Here is a 24,293-nt window from a genome sequence, read left to right on the forward strand (position 1 = left end):
CAGCGCGTTTAGGGGAAAGGGACAATACCTATGATGAATTTTAATGCTGAAGACGGAACACACATCCAGTCCAAGAAATGTCGGAAGTAACCAATTCAATTTAAATTCCCCAACCCGGATAGGAATCGAACCCGGAATCTCTTGGACTGAAAGTCATGACGCTAACCATTTAGTCATGGAAAAGGCTTCCTCATATCTGTGAAATCCTTCCATACCATTACGACAAATAACATCTAGAAAACATGAAATACAACGGCAAAAATATTCGTTAAATAGCAGAAACATCCGCCTCTGTGGTGTAGTGGTTAGTGAAATTAGCTGCTTCCCCTCCCGGAACTCCAGGATCGATTCCCGGTTCTGCTACGACATTCGAAAAGTGGTACGAAGGCTGGAATGTGGTCCTAAGCAGCCTCGGAAATCAACTGAGTAGAGGGGGTTCGATTCCCACCTCAACCATACTCCAAGTGATTTTCCGTGGTTGCCCACTTCTCCTCTAGGCAAATGCTGGGATGGTATGTCACTTAAGGCCACGGCCGCTTCCTTCCATCTTCCTTATCTATCCCAACCCCCTATCTTCCCATCCCCTCACAAGGCCCCAGTTCAGCATAGCAGATGAGGCCACCTGAGCGAGGTAATTGTGCTTCGGCTCGTTGCCAGTTGTGTCCCCCGACCCAAAGTGTCACGCTCCAGGACACTGGCCTTGAGGCAGTAGAGGTGGGATCCCTCGCTGAGTCCGAGGGAATAACCAACGCGAGATGGCAAACGGATTAAGAAGGAAGGAAATACCAGAAACTGAAATATTTGGGAAGAAATCAATTGTACCTAGAAGATTGAAGTGTTGAAGTTAAAGACAACTGCTACTGGATGAAATGCAGCTACCTACAAAGAACATTCAGTTCCTATTACACACCATATGGTAACATACTTACGTGTGCATGAAAAGGTTCTTCACCATCTGGTAAAATGCACGACTAGTTCCATACTCCTACCATAAAAATTTAGTTATTTTCATGCAGTAGGTTCTCTGACACTTTCTTACACTAAATAACTTTGATGTAGAGAAATATACTTTCTTAGTTAGGAAAACTGTGAATTGAAAGGAAACTTTTCCTCCGGGTTTATGCTATGACTGTATAATTTATGCTAAGCAATTGTCATTTCTCAGCCGGCCCTGTGGTGTAGGGGTAGCCTGCCTGCCTCTTACCTGGAGGCCCCAGGTTCGATTCCCGGTCAGGCCAGGGATTTTTACCTGGACCTGAGGGCTGCTTTGAGGTCCACTCAGCCTACGTGATTACAATTGAGGAGCTATCTGACGGTGAGATGGCGGCCCCGGTCTAGAAATCCAAGAATAACGACCGAGAGGATTCGTCCTGCTGACCACACGACACCTCGTAATCTGCAGGATTTCGGGCTGAACAGCAGTCGCTTGGTAGTCCCAGGCCCTTCAAGGGCTGTAGTACCATGGGGTTTGGGGGTTTTGAATTGTCATTTGTCGATTTGTTAAGCAATGGACTCAAATTGCATTCACTAATTCTTAATTAATTGAAAGTATAAAAAGCCTATGAGTTTAAAGCAGTTTTTCAGGAGTGTGAATGCAGGTATGTACCATAAAAGGTGGTAAGAAATTGTAAAGATACCCTATATGATAAAAGAGGTTTAAGAAGGATATACGGTTTGGAAAGAAACTGAATTAGGATAAGTTGAAAAAATAAAGAGAAATTGAAAGTATTTACTAGTTAATTGAATTTAGCAAACAATTCAACTTACAACAACATGATGGTGATTATTATTGGAAGTCGCATGAATAATAGGGCAAATTAGAAGGACATGTATAGGTACTCTAAGGCAGAAAAGTGTTTCAGGATGGACATTCCAGGGATCATTAATGGGCAAGGCGAGTGCACAGAAGTATTCAGTCTGCAGTATGCTAAGACAGTTAGGTATCAGAAAAATGTCGACGTAGAGGAGGTGAAAATAAAGGCGATGCACTGAAATTTACATATGAAATTAAGATGGTTAAAGAAAGTTACAAAGATATAACATGATGGTGGACAAAAGGCAGTTCGGGTTCAGGAATGTTTATTCTAGTTAGGTTTAAATTACAGGAGTTCAGAATGTTATAATCGATACTGCACCGTATATTAAGACAGTGAAATGGACTGCATTGCTACTGACCTACCCAAAGCTTTTGATAGGGTTGTTCATAGGAGACGACTGAAGAAAATGAGGACTATTGGGCAAAACAAAATAGTGCTTCAATGGGGGCTAATTTCTATAAAATGGAACTCCGATAACTAGAACAGGTGAGGCATTATCTGATACTGCAATAACTAAGAGAGGGTTCCGCAAGGGAGAATTTTTGGAATCACGACTATGTATTTTTGTGCATGATGATATACTACATTGTGTGATTCAGGCGCCCCTTCCAATGTAGTTTTGTGCAACCCGACTAAAGTCTGTCATTTTTATAAGGCGGCTATTCCTCTGCAGGCGTACTGTATGGCACTAATGTCCAATGAGCAGATTTTGATCCCTTGCGACAGGTTATATCGTCCACTCGCAAAACATGACGCCTTGAAAACATGCAGCGAATTCATTTGACCATAATTTTTATTTATTTACTCTAGGCAGAAGCGTACATTTTTGTTTCGGTTTTTACATTACAATTTAGTAACAATGAAACAGAAGGAATTTTTACACATATACGCCAAAATGGTATTAAATAATCTTTGCCCAGAGGCGAGCAACTGCGACTGAATTTCCATATGTCTTGAGCAAATACTCCTCACTGCAAGAATCAGTGCGAGACGAGCACTGACACAGATTCTTGGTAGTCTGCACTTCTCCGCATTCGTATAATGGTGACATCCAAATATTCCCCATTTCACTCAGTTTTCCTTAAACTTTACAACACCTGTACTTAACCTTTTCAGTGATCTCCATGTGATCCAGTCAAAGTTGTGCCCGGCTGTTAAGCGTTCAGCTGGTTTTGTCCATGTTTGCTGATGACTTGTTCCGGCTGCCCAAAATTTTCCTCTGGCTTTCTTCGGAGATGTATTTAATGGAGATATTGACTGCAGGAATACCCTCCTAGATTTCAATCTAGGCTTTTGTGGAGTATGTCTGTGTAGTGGATGTAGCTTATTTTCTTCGACGTTTATCCTTTCGGCATTTGCGGTTACTTCCCGGCGTATATCCCAGTAATATTACTCTTGCAGGTTCATTAAGGGGCACATGTACTTGCTTCGCATGGGCGGATTTATACCACACTGGGCAGGCATATTCACTGGCGGAGAAGCAAAGTGCCATGGCAGAAGTATGAACCACCTAAAGGTTCAGCACCACGATTACTACCAACAAGTTTCCGAATGATGTTGTTACGGGCTGACACCCTGTGTTTGGTGTTTAGGCTGTGCTGTTGGTAGGTGAGGGACCTGTATAAGGTAATTCCATGGTATTCGGGTGTAAAATAGTGCTCCAATTCGGTTCCCAAGCCACTTTCAGTTTTTTCTTGCCTGTCTGTTTCGAAGATGGAAAGCACTGACCTGAGTCTTTTATGGGTTTTGATTCAGGTGGTTCTTGTTGTAGTAGTCAGAAATGGTTTCTAGAGCTCCTGGAAGCATATGTTCCGCTTCTTCAAAATCAGTTGTCCGTACCATTAAAGCAAGATCGTCGGCATAAATGAAAATTTAGGTTGCATGAGGTATGAGCTGATCATTTGTATAAATGTTGAAGAGTATTGGTGATAATACACTCCCTTTGGGTAAGCCATTCGTTTGGCTCCTCCAACTGCTCTGACTTCCTTGGAATTCAACGTAGAATCTTCGGGTGTGCAATAAGGTGGCAATTATTCTAGTGAAACCAAAGTTCAGGGTCAAGCTGTAGATCTTGTGAAGATTGGAATGTATCATAAGCTGATGAGAGATCAATAAATGCCACTCCAGTGATCTGGCCTTTCTCAAACCCATCCTCTATGTGTTGTGTTAGGTGAGTTATTTTTGCTGTACAATTTCTCTGGGGTCTGAAGACAGCGTGTTCAGATATAAGTAAATTGTCAATCTTTGGTGCTAGGCGGTTCAATAGCAGCCTTTCAAATACCTTACAAACATGGCATAATAATGAGATGGGCCGGTAACGCTTGGGGTCAGAAAGTTCTTTACCAGGTTTCAAGATAGCCATTATCTTAGTTTTCGTGCATATTTTCGGAAACTTATTCTGCCTTAAGCAGTTATTAAAGAGTTCCACAAGCCATTTCAGTGTTGTTGGTCCAAATTTCTTTATTTGCTCTATTCTTATATCATATAATCCAGCTGCCTTGTTGTTCTTACAACTTTTGCAACTCATTTTGTGAAAATGGCTTTGTGAGCTCATTAGTTCCAGACGTTCTTGTCTTTTAATCTCGGGTACTTTACCTCGTTTGTCTGTTTTACCATTTTTCAAGAGCTGTTTTGAGCTATTTGGAGGTATGTTTGCATGGGTTTTCTTTTGCGTTGGATCATTACCTAGTCAACGTTGTAACCTCCATGCCATATGGCAGCCTTTGCTCATGTCTAGCCCTTCTGTCGTTTCTATCCACGGAGCTTCCTTACCTTCCGCCACAGACTGAGTAAGTTTTATAGCAGCATATGATATTTGTTCACTGGAAAGGCTTTTTTCGAACAGTTTAATGCACTCTTCTAACAAATAGATATTGTTTTTACTGACGTGGGAACACATACATGTGTTACACTCGGATTCGGTTGGTAGGAATATTCGTGGGAGGCAGTAGAATCCTAAGGTGAAAACTGCATGTGCCCAGCGCAAGTTTAAACGCAAAAATTGGACAAATAAATAGTCGTAAAATTTGAAGTGCTACTTGAATATCGGGGTGTGGCTGAGAGGTAGGGAGGAGCGAAGCAGCGGATGTGGACCAACCGGACTGCGTTGAGCTGCGCCAGCAGCCAGGCAGCGTATAGTTAGCGCCACGGTTACTAGACTATACTGCTAATAATAAGAGTTGGCGTCTGGCATTTCTTAGAGGGAGGTCCGTTTACTGCCTGCCGAGGCGGGATATAGGGAGTGGCTGTGTGATTGCCATGGAAACGAGGGTGGGGCGACTGCGGTTGCCATGGAGATAACACTTCAGGGCAGCTCGTCTTGCTTGGAGTTGCCAAACCTGTCACTGTCACTGATAAGAACCTGATTGTTTGTATAAGAGTGATCGCAAATGGGACGACACCGCCTGGCCAGGCAGTCTACAACAGATCACAGCGGCCAGAATGAAGGAGGGAACAAGTGAGCCGGAAGCGAGGGGTAAGAGTATGTAGAAAGGAATGCTGGAATGTGGCAACATCGTGAAATGGCACGTGCAGTGCTCCTCCCTCCAACCTTACCTGTCAGACGCCAACTCTTATTATTAGCAGTATAGACGGTAGGGGTCATCAGTTGGGTGCGCAATAGCAAGCCACGCCTCCTGACGTCACAAGGCACCCTTGTTCGCTAAACGAAGCAGAGTGCTATTAGTCTAGTGATGGTGTTTACCATGTCAACAGTGTAAGAATTTAATTTTTCTGTGCTGCGCTGTGCCATGGTGTGTTGTGCTGTCGCCGGTTGCTCTAACCACGATAGACACCAGAAGGATTTAGACTTTAAATTTCATCGTTTTCCAAAGAACAGTGACATTAAATTAAAGTGGATTAATGCCTGTAAACGGGCTGACTCCTTTACTATTGAGAATGTTCGTGTATGCTGTGTACATTTCGACAATTCGGACTACAGAAGGGACTTGAAGGGTGAGTTGTTAAACCTTCCAATTAAACGTAATTTAAGGACTGAAGCAGTACCACATTTAAATTTACCACTGAGTAGTAATAATTTAGCGAGTCAGTCCTGTAAAGATCGTGAAATAAGGGCACAAAAGCGAAATCGTCGTAAGGAGATACGGCAAATTTTACAATCGCAGGCGCCAATCGAAGCAGAAAATATTAATAATGCAATCTTGAGGAAGGAATTAGATGACAGAAGTAAACATCGGTGTTTCTGTAATGAGAAAATTGCTGAACTGACTGCAGAATTGGAGTTAATTAGACTAGAAAATTGTGACTTAAAACAGCAAAATAAGGATCTTCAGGACCGCCTTAGTGCAGCTAATATCGAGATAATAAAATTAAAAAATAATGTTCAAGTTTTTGAGGGTACTTTTTCTAAAAGTCAACAGCAAGCTTTAGTAAAAGGCAGATGCTCAAGTTCGTCATCTGAGGACATTGCTAAGGCGGTAACTCCCGTGTCCACGTGTGTGGCACAAACAGCTTAAAAAGTGCTTATGGGAATTACGTAATGGCGGCCAAATGTAACCAGGACATAATTGAGAGCTACGTTTCCCAAATCCAAGGAATTGGTCGCTTTTATGATCATCCTCTTCCCACCATTGTATCTCAGCGAATTAAATCATTAATTTTAAGCCGGAATGCAGGTGAAGTGATAAACAGCAAAAACTGTCCAGATGAAAAAATGTCCAATCTCTGAGCGCAGACGTTTTGTCTGCAAAAAATGAGGTGCCTCAATACTTCATACTTGATAATGACGAACATTGCCAAGCAGTGTCCAACCAAAATCGAGAAGCTTGCGACAAAAATTGTAATGTTCAGGATGAGGATGAGGATGAGGATGAGGATGAGGGTGACGATTTCACTTCAGCTGTCAATGGAATTCTGGAACATTTTCAAGATCAAAATAATGCAAACGTGACTTTCGAAGTAGTTAGAGAGAAGAACGCGCTACTAGAAATGATTGCTGGCTATGCAGCTTATAGGGTGAAGAAAAAGTACCCCCAGAAATCTAATATGTACGGGATCCAAACCGTGAACATTTCTCCTTCACCTAGGAATTGGCTAGAAACCATTTCGAGAGGGTACTTAATGAAACCCACGGATGAGTGCATTAATTCTATTATTAAAATGAAAAATGAATTTAGTGCCTTCCATGGAAACTACATTATGAAATGTCCAGGAGTTTTTAGATTGTTAAATGAAAAAATAAGAAAAAATATCCTCATCTTGAAGATTTTGTTGTTTCATGTTTTGTTAGAACCAGAACCTTCATAAGGATGAAAAACATTAACAAACTTAGGCACATGAATTCTTACAAGAGATGTAAACGAACTCCTAATGAAAAAAGGAAAAGTGTGAAAAAGTTAGGAAAGTTGTTGGATAGACTGATTTTAAATAATGTAAAACAACGAAATAACATCTAGATGTAAATATTTTGTGTGGTATCTCTATAATGTAAATATGTATGCAGTTTTAGCACCATCATAAAAATTGGGTGTATTTATTAGGTGCTTTTAAATATTGAACTTTTGGTCGCATTTTCTGACTGTGAGGGTTTTCTCCGTACCACAGGTCTATATGGCCTAAGCCTGTGGAAGCCTCTTTCCCCCAAAAAAAGAGTGACCCCTGATGTGGTGGAAGAGGTTGACGTTTATTCAGGGGCTTATTACCAACATTCCATCGGCCAATACACATTTATAAATAGTTACTTTTACATAAATATAACATTAGGTGTTTACAACACTACTTAACACCAACAATCCGCCAAAACAACGGTAAAAACATCCCGTGCTATTGGTCATGTTTATTTAATTTTAGTAACGAGTTTTAGAAATAAATCTATGTATAAAATCGTTCTAAAATCACTGGATGGATAGAAAATACGAAAACCGAACCGTAAATACTTTATTTGCGAGGCGAAAGATAATACTGGGAAAGCTACTGGAATAGTTCGTTAACCACAGGGTCATTATATTACTTGTAATCTTCTGAAGAATACTCAAATAAATTACAAAATTATCTACACATAACAACCGGCAATTACATTTGACAAAATTGAAAAATATTAAGCAAATGGTTAAATAAAAACAAGCAAATCATTAACAGAAACGCACAAATACAATGGGTAACGTTCACTGCAAGCCGGCCAGAGGAGACCCGATGATGTCATCAGCCAAAGCCAGCCTGCGCGTGACCCCTACCGTCTAGTCTAGTAACCGTGGTTAGCGCGTTCCCCGTAACTTCCCGATCAGATGTGCAAATCGTAAATATGAAAAGAGCACATGAAACAAGCGTACAAAGGACGATGTTTGAACAACGATGCCAATAAGGTTTGAACAATTCACGCCCGAGTTCTTGTTACTCGTTGAAATGTATACAAATGTATGTGTTCCTCGTGAGTCCTGGAATTTAATTGGTACGGCATCCACGTGGGATGGATTTACGAGATGACTCCTGAACGGCTGCTATAAAATCATCATATGCCTCAGGATAAGGAGGTATTTTCAACACAAGGCTGTCTGGTGCCTCAGAAAACACATCCCAATTTTAGTTCTTGAAATTGTAACGTCTTCTGAATGGAGTTATTTGTGGTCTTATGGCTCCAGTAATCTGACATACCATAGGTCTGTGTTGGTATTTAGAATTGAGGAACCAATACTCCTGTAACATTGTGAAGCTGTTTCTTCACTGGTCAAAATCAGATCAGGATTGTATCCTCCTTTTCAGCGTCCACTGTTGAATGATGTTTGTAATTTCCTGTCACGAATTAAGCGTAAGTTGTTGGATTCAGCCACCCGCATTACAGGTTCACCATTTTAATCATCCGGGGCATATCCCCAAACATTGCTATGAGAATTGAAATCTCTTAAGATGGATTCAGTTTTCTGATTGTGAATATCATTTGGTTCCTTAAGGATGAATTTTGCATTAGGTGGATTTTATACCGAGGTGACCACAAACACACAGGATTTCAATATTATACTCCTCAGTACATGATGTAGAAAGCACTGATAAGCCCTATTTAACAAATACTGCACTACACTATTGCCGGTGGGGTCTTTCAATTACAAGTTTCACGCCTTGTACCTTAGGTCTTCCATGATATGTATCCCTAAGGATCTGCTGGATACACAGCATATCACATTGGAATTCTTGACAAAGATTACGGAGAAGTTCCGCTTTTGGTCCAGATATTCCTTCTATAATTAATGGTATAATGTTAAAAGTTGGTCTTGAAGATGGCCGTTTATACGAGAATTGATAATCTCTACAATTGCGTCTGGATTTGAAAGGATCTCCCGTCAGCACATTTTGTAATATAGTTTGACGTTGCTCAGGGTACACCCGATTGGTACTCATCGTATTGTAATTGTATAATAGCAGTCTTTGTGGAGGCTCCTTTCGCGTACCCCATTTGACCATATAACTATGTCAATGTGTCGTCCCTTGTGACAGGGTGTAACGAAGAGAGAAATCACTGCGTAAATCAATGTAACAGTGCAGGGAATTAATATCCTAAACACCGGATGATGTATGTACTCTGCTGTCGTCCTACTACCACTACCACACCAGCAGTGTAGCGTAGAAGATGTGGTTAGGGATAGCCTAGCAGTTGACGGAATGTGCAATCAGCGGTTCGATTCGTGCATCTTTCGAGTATTTTTGGATCGGTATGATGTTTGAATACGTAAACATAGACCCACGTTTGCCACAATCAAATAGTAGAACGACGCTGTTGTCTATCTTGTGTCCTGCACATACTCCGCTGGTTAGGGTCTGAATGTAATCTCTCATGTTGTTCGGCATGTTTTCCACAGAGGAATACGTTGACACGCTCCTCATTTATGAGGAAGCAAAACGAAATGCGTGCGAGTCACTACGTTTGAACTTATATTACATGCGGCACGTATTTAACAAATGTTTCAAAAATATGGAAACTTCACCAGGGAATCTAACCTCCCATCTCTCACGTAAGCCACCTCTTACCAACTACCCAACGGTTATGGATGGCACGTGGTGCAGCTAAAGGCACTTATTTTTACTGCGGTCACAATATCAATTCAGTGTTGCGCCGGCTTGTCAGTTCCATATGATCTAGAAGGAGCACGCATATTTTCCATTGTTTAATACGAGTATAATATTACGGCTTTATGTCATGTTGAGGCGGTAAATACCAAAATATCCCGACAGGCCAAACACGGCTTCTAGAACATTCCACCGCGTTGAAATACGCCTAAGGACAACAGGTGTGAATTCGAAGTAGCCACAAGTTCGCGATAGGCCAGTTAAGTCGTGTGAAACTGAAGAGGCCGTTCTGGGGGCAGTTCATAATAATCCACACATCAGTAGAAGGGCGACTGCACAACAGGTGAACACCAGCCAGCCATCCGTCTGGCGAGTACTGCATGAACACGAATTTCATCAATACCACCTTGACCTACACGAAGAGATCCATGGGCGGGATTTCGAAGCTCGAATGGAGTTATGTCGGTGGCTGTTATTCGTACGTATCGCATATCTCGTTCTCGGACGAATCGCGCCTCCACAATAATGGGAACGTCAATCGCTGCAACATGCACTACTAGAGTCCCGACAATCCTCACTACTGTAGGTGCAACAGGCTGCCCATAAAGTACGATGGGGAGTGAATGTGTGGTGTGGAATCTTGGGGGATAGCCTGACTGGGCCTTTTTTTGAGGGCCATTGGAAGCGATCACTCAACTTACATTTCCTGCGTCAATAACTCCCACTGCAGCTGAAGGATGTGCCCTTCCACGATCGTTTGACGATGTGGTTTGCAACAGGACGGAGCTCGGCCACATTCGACTTTACCCGTTCGTAACATTCTGAACGAGGAACTGCCAGGGAAATGGATAGGATAAGGAGGCCCAGTTTTTCGCTCGCCACATCATCAGAATTAACGCCGCCAGACTTCTCCTTATGGGGGCGTTTGTAGCATGTTGTTTACACTCAAGCGTAGGAAATTCCCGACCAGCGTCAGCAACTCATCATGGACACCGGTCGAGCAATTACACCAGGAATACTTCACCACTCAAGACGATCTATTGGATGCCGTGTCCGAATGTGCGTAAACCAAAAGGGTCTTCACATCGAGCATTTGCTGCGATACAACGTCGTCAGGGCAGTTGTGTTCCTATTACTTCCGGTCCGTATGTGTCCGAACTGCTAATTACTCGGCCCACCTTAGGGCCGCAAACACATTCATTCACACACAATTTGCATGAAGGCGGGTATTTGACTTATATTACGTGCGGCACGTATTTAATAAATATTTAAAAATATGGAATCTTCACCAGGGGATCAATCCTCCCATCTCTCACATAAGCCATCTCTGAGGGGCATTTACCAGCTACGCAACGGTTATATAAGGCACGTTGTGCAGCTAAAAGCATGTATTAAGTTTACTGCGGTCACAATATCAATCAGTGTTGCGCCGGAGTGTCCGTTCCATATGATCTAGAAGGTGCATGCATGCCTTCCATTGTTTAATACGAGTATAATATTACGGCTTTTCGATCATGTTGAGGTGGTAAATACCAAAATATCCGGTTGTGATTTCTGAGCAAATCAGCAGGGCAAATGTCTTCAGGGTGGAATGAATATTGCGGATTGCATAAGACTACATTCGAAGTGTTGGCTGAATCACACCGTATAGAATAACACATAAGTTACGGGATTGTGAGCGACTGCAGAAACTGTGAGATGGACAGCAGGCAATTGTAGAACGGAACACTGGAGGAGAGGACAGGTTGAATGTCTTACCAAGAAAATAAGTCCCCTCAGTTTTAATTGCTGTGATAGTACCTCATGTGTATCACTGTACGTACTTGGGTGATATTATGAGACAATATCTTCCCTGGAGTAATCGCACTAACGAGATCGCAAATAAAATTTGAAATCTATTCATTTAGTTATGAGGTTTTGTAAAGCTTGTGGTAAGGATGTAAAGGAGAGAGCGTATAAGTCTCTGGTAGGACCACAGTTATAGTATGGTGCCAGTGTAGGGCATTCTCACCATGATTATTTCATACGTGAACTGGAAAAGATCCGACCGAATTCAACACGTATTTTTCTGAGTAACTTCAGACAAAAGAGTAGCGTTAGGAATAAGTTCTATACCAATATATAAAGAGACACTGTAGTTGCTGTCTATGTAACGTGTAATCATAGAAACAACTGGACTGATATTGAAATTTCTTTCACCATTTGAAAGATAATATCATTCCGGTTAACATAGTTAATACGTCATTACGGAATGTCAAAGTGTTCCCGTCAGAAACGTTATTTGATGAAAAATGGCAGCTATAACAAAAACCTGTATGTTTATGTGCTTTTTAACGTAAAAACTACTTGACTGATAGAGATCAAATTTGTTAAGCTCGTAGCTGATACCTTTCAATAACACAAAAAATACCTAGCCTAATATCACGCTGTCTTTAAAGTGGACTATATAGCGATAGAGAATGTGAAGCAAGTCATAGGAAGACTTACACCTGGGACCCTAAAAACTGAATACGCTTCCAGAAAAGAAGTTTATATTCACGTTCTTCGTATCTCTAGTGGTTTCTAAGAAAAATATTTTGCTGTGTTTTGGCACATGCTTCATCCTCTGTCTAGGTTTCTTTCACGTAAAAGGTACTTGACGGTGCGTGCCCAATTTGGCAAGCATAAGCCTGGGACCTCTAGTTAACATATAGGCTACTTACTGTTAGAGAGTTCCAAAGGCTGTCCTTTGCAGCAAGACGTAGGAAAGTGTACGCCTGTCACTCTTAAAAGTGTATACCTTGAATGAACGTTTAGTTCTATTAAAAATGTTTTCGGCGAGTGTATTTGAAATGCTTATTCCTGGAATTTCCTTTGAAATTCTAACAATATTCCAAAACATAGATGTTTTTCTGTGTTTTAATATCCCACTATTTCTTAAGCCGACCATGCAGCGAAACAAAATTGAAAGCAAATCATTGGAAGGATGTAAGCCTGGGACGCTTAAAAGTGGATAAGCTGCCACAACTTGAATCCTATTAAACATTGGAGCATAGCATGTATACTTAAAATTCTTTTTGCTAGATAAAACGTACAACACATAGATCATAATTATAGACCGATATGCCTTTCAGTCTGCAAGCCACCGTGAATTTACTAAATTTCGATACAATACTCTATTTGTAACTAGATCTGTGGCCCCATTTATTTCTATACCTCTAATATTTAAATCTCTAAAAACTGAGTCCAACCATCATCGTCTTGGTCTCCAAAGCATAGTCCAACATTATCCTAGGTAAACTATCCTCCTCCATTCGTCTCACATGACCCCAGCACCGAAGCCTGTTTATGCGTACAGCTTCATCCATCGACTTCATTCCTAACTTAGTCTTTGTATCCTCATTCTGAGTACCCTCCTGCCAAAGTTCCCACCTGTTTTTACCAGCAATCATTCTCGCTGCTTTTATGTCTGTTACTTCTAAATTTAGAATAATGTATCCTGAGTCCACCCAGCTTTCACTCCCGTAAATAAAAGCTGGTCTGAAAAGAAACCGACGAAAAGATAGTTTCGTCCGGGAGCTAACTTCCTTCTAACAGAATACTGTTGATCGCAACTGCGAGCTCACTGCATTAGCTTTGCTACACGTTGACTCAATCTCACTTACTGCTCGTATTACCATCCTGGGAGAACACACAACCTAAATACTTGAAAGTATCTACCTATTCAAGCTTTGTATCACCAATATGACATTCAATTATGTTGAATTCCTTACCTACCGACATCAATTTAATCTTCGAAAGACTCATTTTCATACCATACTCATTGCATCCATTTTCATGTTCTAAGATATTATACTGCAGAATTTCAGAACAATCAGCCAGTAATACTAAGTTTTCAGCATAGGCCAGACTGCTTACTACATTTCCGCTGAACTGAAACTCCCCCTCCCATATTACACCTTTCAGCAGATGATCCATCTAAACTAAAACAGCAAAGGTGAAATATTACAGCCTTGTCTAACCCCTGCAAGAACCCTGAACCAAGAGCTCATTCTACCATCAATTCTCACTGCAGCCCAATTTTCAACATAAATCCTTTTCATTGATTTCAATAATTTCTCCTTAATTCCATAGCCCACTGTATGGCGAACATCTGTTCCCTCGGTACCCTGTCATATGCTTTCTCTAGATGAGCAAAACTGTCTATTCCTCTCCTAAAATTTCTCAATTACCTGGCGCATACTGAAAATCTCATCCTGGCAGCCCCTCTATGGTCTGAAACCGAACTGGTTTTCATCCAACTTCCTCTCAACCACTGGTCGCACCCTCCCTTTCAAGATGCCAGTGAATAATTTGCTTGGTATACTAACCAATGAGATTCCTCGATAATTATTGCAATACTTCCTGCTCCCTTTTTATAGATAAGTGCAGTTACTGCTTTTGTCTAATCTGAAGGTAACTTACCAGCAATTCATGGTAATCTTAATACTTTTCCCGCTATACATCACCATTTCATGTCTAATTTCATCTATTCCTGCTGATTTGTGACAATGGAGTTTATTTACCATCCTTTCCTCTTCCTAAAGCGTAATTTCGCCAACATAATTTTCCTCCTCCCCATGAGCTCCCTTATTCGCGACACCACCATGAATATTTACTTTCACGTTGAGAAGATTTTCAAAATATTCCCTCCACCTCTCCCGTGATTCCCAGGGATCTATTATGAATTCACCTGAATTACCTAAAGTACTGTTCATTTCCTTTTTCCCTCCCTTCCTTTCTTTTTTACTGTCCAGAAAGGTATCCCTGCTGTCTGACCTAGCCTTTCCAGGTTATTATCGAAAACTTCCCACGACATCTTTTTGGATTCAACAAATATTTGTTTCGCTCTGCTTTCTCCTTCTATGTACAATTCCCTGTCTGCATCAGTCCTTGTTTGGAGCCATTTCTGATAAGCCTTATTTTTACGTATACAAGCTACTCTCAATTCATCATTCCACCAAGATGTTCGAATTTTCCCGTCTTTATACACAATTGTTCCTAGGCATTTCCTTGCTCTTGCTACTACAGCATCCCAATATGCCACCCATTCTCTTTCTATATCCTGAACCTGCTTACTGCCACTGTTCGTAACTTCTCACTAACTATATCATGCATTTCTGCCTAATTTTTGCGTCCTGACTATTTTCTACCCTTATTAGTTTGCAGACCAACTTTCTCTCTCCTAGGCCTAGATGTACTTAGTTCACTACAGAGCGGATAGTGGTATGTTCCATGGAAAAATTCCCGAAAAAATCGTACAATCTAACATTTCCCGAATTCGAAGTCGGTTAAGATATAGTCCATTATGGATAAGGCACCCGTAGCCTCCCATGTGTAGTGGTTAATAGCCTTATTCGTACTAGCTCAGAAGTCAAGCAGACGCTTAGCTTCGGTATCATCTACATATTTAATAATCGCCCTTCCGTATCATTCGGTTCTGTTTCCATCTCTCGCATTGAAAGCGCCCTTTATCACTATCCTGTCCTTGCTCTTGACCCTGACTACGACGTCACTCAATGCTTCATAAAACTTGTGAAATTTATCCTCATCTGCACTCTCGCATAGTGAATATACTGAGACAATTCTCGTCCTAATTCTTCCATATGCCGAATATACCCTCAACTTTTGCTCGTTTACGTGCCTAACAGAAACTATATTGCGTTCAATAGTATTCCTGATGAACAGCCCTACCCCAGACTCTACCCTTCCTTTTTTAACACCAGTCAAGTTCACTTTATAATCTAATATTTCTTCCTCGTTATCTTCCCTTACCCGAATATCACGTTCTCCTAGCACATCCAGATGCATCCTCTTTGTTGACTCAGCCAGTTCTACTTTATTTCTTCCACAACTCCCATTAATATTGACAGCTCCCCATCGAATTCCATTTTGTTCGTCAAGTTGTTTCCAGGGAGTCCCTCGCCTGTCAAATGGGAGTGGGACTCCGTTACTCCCATAGGTTCGAGGCTTGCTTAAAATGTTCTGAGCTCGGTAAATTCATGAAGCAGGATGCTACCCTACTTACATATAGTCCAAGTGAGGATCTCTCCTCTAACGGGTTATGGACCACCGGTGATTGTATAGTCCTAGCCGACTGATAACAAGGTGGGCCATGACTCAGAATATGTCCGAGATGCCCACTCACTCCTATTCCGTAGCGACTGGTATCCCGACTCTCAGGACCACTTACTAGGCCACTCATGGTTCACGAACTTGGACCTGTCTACAGTAACACGGATCATGCTAGATACAAGTTTGTGTACGTTTTCTTCATAACTATTAACATTTGTACGTTATCTATATCTGTCAATCTATAGTAATATATAAAGAAAGATTGTGAGTTCGTTTGCATGTAACGGGTAATCTCGGATACTTCTGGAGCGATTTTGAAACTTTTTTTGCATTTAAAAGATAATATCATTCCAGGCAAGACAGGTATCAATGCGGAAAGGGTTCACGCGAGAACCGTGATTTGAGAAAACAAATGGCAGCAATAAACAATTTCAAAATGTGTATGTTTGCCGGTCTGTGCTCTTTCATGTGAAAACTACTTGACTGATGGACCCCAAATTTGGCAATCATTTCGCTTATATATTTTGGTTAACGCACAAGCTGCCTGCTATCACTCTATCTCTTCAAGTCATATTGGTAGCGAAAGAAAATATGAGGCAAGTCAGAGGAAAATATATGCTTGGGACCCTTAAAGTTTAATACTCTGAACAATGGAGCATGCCAAAAATTCAAATTCGTTTTCCGAGAAATTTTCTATGAATTTAGCTCGTACGACTAATAGTCATATTTTCTTCCTTTGTTAATCTCTTTACCATCCAGGTTTTGGTTTTCCCCTCGGACTCAGCGAGGGATTGTACCTCTACCGCATCAAGGGCAGTGTCTTGGAGCGTCAGACATTGGGCCTGGGTACAACTGGAGAGGTAGGACAGTACCTCGCCCAGGCGGCCTCACCTGCTATGTTGAACTTGGGCCTTGTGAGTGTGTTGGGAAGATTGGAATGGATAGATTAGGAAAATGGAAGGAAGCGGCCGTGGCCTTAAGTTAGGTACCATCCCGGCATTTTCCTAGAGGAGAAGTGGTAAACTACGGAAAACCACTTCGACGATGGCTGAGGTGGGAATAGAACCCACCTCTACTCAGTTGAAACTGAGTGGACGCGATACCACCCCTCGTACCACTTTCTAAATTTCCTGAGGATTGGCAGTTAATCACGCAAACGACTACACCACAGAGGCGGACATCATTAATAATTTTTGAGAATAAGTGTTTTCCTGTGTTTTGGATCACGTTTTACCCTTTATGTCTTCGTCATTATTTCCTGCAACTAAATCTACTTAAAGGACTTAGCTCAAATCTAACACCGGGCGATTAGGGGCACGCAGCTGTGAGCTTGCATCCGGAAGATAGTGGCTTCCAATCCCACTGTCGGCAGCCCTGGAGATGGTTTTCCGTGGCTTCCCATTTAACACCAGGCAAATGTTGGGGCTGTACCTGAATTTAGGCCACTGCTCTTCCTTCCCAATCCTAGACCTTTTCTATCCCATCGTCGCCATAAATCCTATCTGTGTCGGTGCGACGTAAAGCAAGTCTATTTTTAAAACTCTGGCATGCATACAGCTGGAACCTTTTTTAAAATGTAGGCTACCTACTATTATTAAACCGAACCGCATGGCGCAAAAACCCGAAGAGCAATAGCCTACTAAGCGGCCGCTGCTCAGCCCGCAGGCCTGCAGATTAAGAGGTGTCGTGTGGTCGGCACGATGAAACTTCTCGACGGTTATTTTGCTTTCTAGGGAGGGCCCGCCATCTTACTGGCAGATAGCTCCTCAATTGTAATCACGTAGGCTGAATGTACCACGAGCCAGCTCTTCTATCCAGGTAAAGGTCCCTTATCTGGTCAGGAATCGAACCCGGGGCATGTGTGTAATAAGCAGGCACGATACCCCTACACCGCGAGACAGGATACCCATTATTATAGTTTATTTTAATTTAGGGGTCCCTGTGAGAAAATATAATGTAAAGCTAGTCATAGAAAAATATGCACCTAGGAGCCTTAAATGTGAATACCCTCTCTAAACGGTTAGTCCTAATAAATAATTGAGTCAGAAAAAAGTTTTAATAATTTTTCTTCGAAATTATAACAGTATTGCAGAAAAATATGCTTTTTATTGTTTACTCGCACGCCATCTATTAAGTGTGCCGTGTAGCGGAATAAAATGTGAAGCAAATTAGAGGCAAACGTTCGTCTGTGGTCCTTAAAAGTCAATATGCTGCCTCAATATTTAGTCCAATTAAACTTTGGAGCAGTGAAGGTGAACTTACAATTCGATTTGCCAGAACAGGGTTAAAAGGAATTTTCTTCGTAACTCTAATAATTTCAGAGAAACTATTTTTGTGTTTTGGCTGATACTTTTGAGAGTTGGAGAGTGATGTCTTGATTTTGAACGAACAAACTAAGCCATAAAATGGCGTAAACACTAATATTTACTTCGAAACATGTTACGCACATTCGTGTGTGATTCGCTGCGTCCACTTACCCTCATGCGTTTTCTTTGCTTTTCAAAATAACCAGGAACAAATCATAAACAAGTGACTTTGCTTCGATATGAATGCCTTTGATTGGCACGGTACATGAATGGATTAAACAAATGACGAAACAAAAATAGAAACACCCTCGGCCAGCTATCATGGCATAAATATTCACTACAAAATATTGCAATAATATAACTAGAGTGATACCCTTGCTTTTCTAAGGTTGAAAAAGTAAGTTATCGCTCAAAATTAAAAATTTCGGAGAGTGCTTTGTGGGCTGAGCCTTAAATACTAACGCAATTGTATTAGACTGATATAACTTAAAAACAATGTTCTTTAACCCGTGGTTAAGTGATGCAGGTATCCAGCTCGTATTATTATTATTATTATTATTATTATTATTATTATTATTATTATTATTATTATTATTATTATTATTAATAATAATATTACTTGTGAGGTATGGCTATGAAGAGTTTACATCCACTTATTAGTATTAGTATTATTATTTACGATCGTATTATTTAGAGGTTATATCATGAACGAATGTAAGAATCTGTAATTAATAGTATATAATTTATTATTATCTGTGTATATGACGTATAATACACAGTAACATTGTGCAACAAACTGTAAGATCCAGAATAACGTATATTTGACACTAGATGGTTATTATAATACTTTTACCTTATAACTATGTTATTAAGCACTCTAGAATTTACTAAAGATATGTTGTGACATATCCTTCTTGAAGCCTGGCCAGGCAACCTATATAAAGAGGCAGTCTTGATGGTGAGTGGAGTTATTGTTTAACAGGAGTTGTTCTTGTGAACTCGTGTTGTGTTTATGCTTACATACGAAAGTAGCAGGCAGCAGTAAACTGTTTCAAGATGGCAGTCGTATTCTGCTAATTTTTTCGTAGTAGTGTTTTGTTTGTGATGGCATTTGATTATGTTATTTGTACGTTTATATTGTAAGTTATAAATAATTGTAAATAAAATCCGTGTACGCAAGTTGCAATATTTTGTGTGCTTCTTTGTGGGGACATCATTATACACCCTTATTTCTTATATCAAAGAGTTTTGGAGGCATAACGATTTCCTTTCGGATCTAATCCTTATATTATCCGCATACAGTTGTAATATTTTAAAATCCTACCGTATTTAACATCTAGGACGTAAGTGCGACCAGCCTGCGGAACTTTGCATTTCTACGTCACACAGTAATGAAGGAATATTTTGTTTTAGGAGTAAAATGTTTTAAAACTATTTCTTATTTCACATCTAGGAACTAGAAGAACATTTTTACCAAATTACAACTTCATACGTCCATCGGTTTGGAGGGATTATTTATTTCGCTTCCGGAGCTAATTCTATTTAACGCCTTAGTGGGAATTTTGTTTTCGAACGTTAAACGTTTTGGGAGAAATTAACATTTTTTCTTTTGAATCTGCCATTTTAATGAAAATTCTCCAAGGCGATTTGATTGGCAGTAGGCAAGGGGGCTTCCACCATAATATAAATCCTCAGCACGACTGTGACTGGCAGTAGGCAAAGTAAGTTTCCTAACCAATTCTCCGCACGAGAAATGACGTACTACACCCTTGCCTAACGATTGTCAACACCTGCCTCCGGCTCTTGTAAGTGTTGACTCTTCCGGGTTCTTCAGTCACTTGTTGATATGAATCGGCGGGTGGCTGAAGTAAATCTAATTATCACTTGCTATACTGTACTATTCATTAATTTGTCTAAAATGTATTTATTAAAATTACTAAGTTAAATAGATGTGAAGCTTCAACATAAAAAAATATTTTAAAGAAATAGCTGACAGAAATTTGACTTAAATGCGGATAAAAATGACGTCAGAAAAATTAGTTTTATTTTCATTGTGATAAGCTAACTTAAATTGCAATTGCCAGAATATAATTTAGGAATAAAAATGAAAAGAGAAAACCTGAAAATTACTATCGGATTACAAGTAATGCCATTGATCGATTCTCTTGGTCCCTGAATTTCAGTTTCCGTAAACGCATTCCGAATATTTCTTTAACTAACGTTATGCACTTATTATAAATACCACGTCTGAAACCATCAGCCACCCCTTGGACGTTTAATCGAATCAAGACAACCTCCGGTTATATTTAAACTGATTAGTTATACAAGAAGAATTTACTTCACAGATTAACTTGCTCCTTTGCAAGACGTGGTGCTCCAAAATTCAATATTATCAATCGTTGATCTCTCGGAAAAAATACATGATCGCTCCATGTGCGTAATCACCACCATCATCATGCCCATTGGAGAAGTGTACTACTCAAAAACTATGATCACTACTATCATAAATTAAATTAAAATTAAATTTTATCTTGAACATTTAACTTCAGTGATCAACACCAATAAAATCAGCTAACGCACTAACAATGAAGACTAAACTGATCGTGCAATGATCATCCACAAAATGTTAACTACCACTGGGATAAACTAACCACTTGTCCTTTCAGACTGAGCAGACCATCCAATTGAACTCATAAATTTGGCTAAAACAACTAAGCGCTGATCATTGCAGGCTGAACCGGATATCTAATTTGACTAGCAATCATCCTTGAACTACTGATCATTCCACACTGAGTTGACTATCTGACTTGGATAATGATTAACACTGCAAATAAACTGAACACTGATGATTGCAAACTGTCCGGCTATATAGCTAAATGGTTAGCGTGCTGGCCTTTGGTCAGAGGGGCCCCGGGTTCGATTCCCGGGAGGGTCGGGAGTTTTAACCAAGATTGGTTAATTTCGCTGACACTGAGGCTGGGTGTATGTGTCGTCTCCATCATCATCATTCAATCCTCATCATGACCCGCAGGTCGCATAAAGACGTCAAATCCAAAGACCTGCACCTGGCGAGCCGAACCTCTCCTCAGACACTCCCGGTACTAAAAGCCATACGCCATTTCATTTTTTTTTGAAAACTGGACCAGATGTCTAATTTTATCAACAAATATCATCAAATACTGTATAAACTAACCTTTTAAAGTAGTAACCTCTCTACTGCTGGATGTTAATTCATCGCTATTCATAAAACATGGAATGATGACATGATAAATCATCCTTTGTCTCTTATGTCTCTTAACCCTACATTATTCTATTCATGTGAGTCAAAGCAACAGCTCACTGACAAATATAATGACGGAAACAGTAGCAAAATTATACAAATTAAATCCCGGAACGAATATAACGAATCCACGAAACCAAATGAGAATCGGACCGATTGGATAACTAAAGAAATACAAATATTTATTCCATTGTCAACAAACAAACATTCTTACCTTCTTACCAATCTTAGCTATTGTCCTCACTAAGTTTTGTGGCTTGAACATCATTTAAATTTAAATCCCAACATGACAGTGCCACATTTACAAAAAACTAAAATGCAACATTAAACTTTCGTGTCTACCTCCAACAAGCTTACGGAATAATATTTTATTTCAAAATCCCAGACTGTTGTGTTCTTGCTCCCCTTGCTAAATGAACCTCTGACCTGAACACTTCTTATTGCATGACTGTCTACGATGACATTATTACTGTAAGAATCCCATTGAATCAAGCCATATTTCTCTCATCCACCCGATGGTGGAATCATTCTCCCAATATATTTCGTGACATATACATATCTGAGATCGCAGAGTGTTGGTTGAAATACTCTCTCGAGCCGAAACCGTTTCCATTCATAATTCGAACCACAGGTATCTGGCATCCCACTATACATTTCCACGGGGTACTATTTCCCGGACTTCAAAATCATAAAAGGGTGTCATTCTTATCCGCACTGCCCGAGTAATTAACAAAAAATTCAATTTTACCTATTTTCTCATATATATTCCAGCGATTCACTTTCTTCACATTGGAATCCGTTGGCTTCAAACGTCAATAATCGTCCTCAGATAGTTTATCAAAAGACTTTACATGACCTGTGTTAATTTCACATACGTTTAACATTATGGCTTATTTCAAGTTCTTCGGACTTCTCCCTACCCCATAGAAAATACGGCACGACGCTCATCTCTTAGAAAATTTTGACTTAAAAAGAATTTAACTTATATTGAAAAAAGTAAGTTTTCCATCACTCAAAGTGCTATTATATTATTTATTTTACCCCCAAAATTTCTCAATGCATAAATTCTCTTACAAAAAACCACGAACAATAGTCAATCATTACCTTCACGAATAATACTTACAACCCTAAATGCAAATCCGATATTTGGACATCGGCCCTCGCACACAATATTTCTGCCAATAACCACATGAGCAACATATTTCCTCACGAAGCGCTCAATTATTTACGCAAACTAACAAGAAAAGGAAAAACCTTGAGATTTACCGGTGATATTTTCATTTTATCTGAGACTGCAGAAGATCTTGAGAAACTGCTGAATGGTATGGACGATGTCTTGGGTAAGGAGTACAGGATGAAATTAAATAAGTCCAAAACGATTAATGGAATGCAGTCGAACGATCGCAGGTGATACAGGAAATATTAGATTAGGAAATGAAGTGTTAAAAGGAAGTAGACGAATATTGTTACATAGGTAGTAAAATAACTAACGATGGCAGGTTAGGAGGATATAAAATGCTGACTAGCACAAGCAAGGAAGAACTTTCATAAGAAAAGACATTTGCTCACTTCAAACGTTGATGTAGGAATTAGAAAGATGTTTCTGATGACTTTCATCTGGAGCGTGGCATTGTATGGAATTGAAACATGAGCGATAACTAGCTCGGAAAGAAAGATTATAGAAGCTTTCGAAATGCGGTCTTACAGAAGAATGCTGATGGTGAGATAGATCGAATCGCGAAAGGAGAGATACTGAATCGAATTGGTGAGAGGAGATCCATTTGACTAAATTTGACGAGAAGAAGAGGTTAGGACACATCTTAAGACACCCAGAGGTTGGCATGGAGGGTTGCATCAAACCAGTCTATGAACTGATGACTCCAACAACAACAACATGATAATTGCTAGGACACTATTATAGGAATGACAGGTTGCGTATGGTAATTATTTATATGACATAGCGACACCCTATATCACCACGAATGTTGTTGCATAATTTGACACACAACGGTGGGCTATATCTCGACATTTGTGTCGCTTAATTTGTCGCCCAGTCGCGTGGATAATCCAATTCTAGGGCGTAAGATCGTAATATGTTGTTATCTAAGGAGTAATGTTATGTTCAGGTCAATGTTCACCCAGAGAAGACCATAAAAAGAACGTAAATTCGATCTCTAAAATATCTGACTAAGACTTACAATTTCGAATATAGAGTATAATTCCATTTACTCTTCATACACATACAACGCATCACACTACCAACTACCACAGAAACTCAGAATAATAAATACATTCCTGCAGGAAGACATAGTGTCGGAAAGGACGTCTGGCCATAAAACAGAGCTAAATCCTCATGATCGACACAGTTCACACCCGCGACTCCACAAGGGAAAAGCTGGTAGAAAAGGAGTGTAATTATATTTTAATACTCATATAATGAATATGTTCTAAAGGGGTAGGTTAGACACATGTCTTGCCCAATAATTATAACACCATCATGGATTATGGCATTTTACTACTTTAATAATAATGATGTCCGCCCCTGTGGTGTAGTGGTTAGTGTGATTAGCTGCCACCACCGGAGGCTCGGGTTCGATTCACGGCTCTGCCACGAAATTTGAAAAGAGGTACGAGGGCTGGAACGGGGCCCACTCAGCCTCGGGAGGTCAACTGAGTAGAGGTGGGTTCGATTCCCACCTCAGCATCGTGGAGGTGGTTTTCCGTGGTTTCGCACTTCTCCTCCAGGCAAATGCAGGAATGGTACCTAACTTAAGGCCACGG

Source organism: Anabrus simplex, chromosome 1 (assembly GCF_040414725.1).
Source record: "Anabrus simplex isolate iqAnaSimp1 chromosome 1, ASM4041472v1, whole genome shotgun sequence".
NCBI classification, from domain to species: domain Eukaryota; kingdom Metazoa; phylum Arthropoda; class Insecta; order Orthoptera; family Tettigoniidae; genus Anabrus; species Anabrus simplex.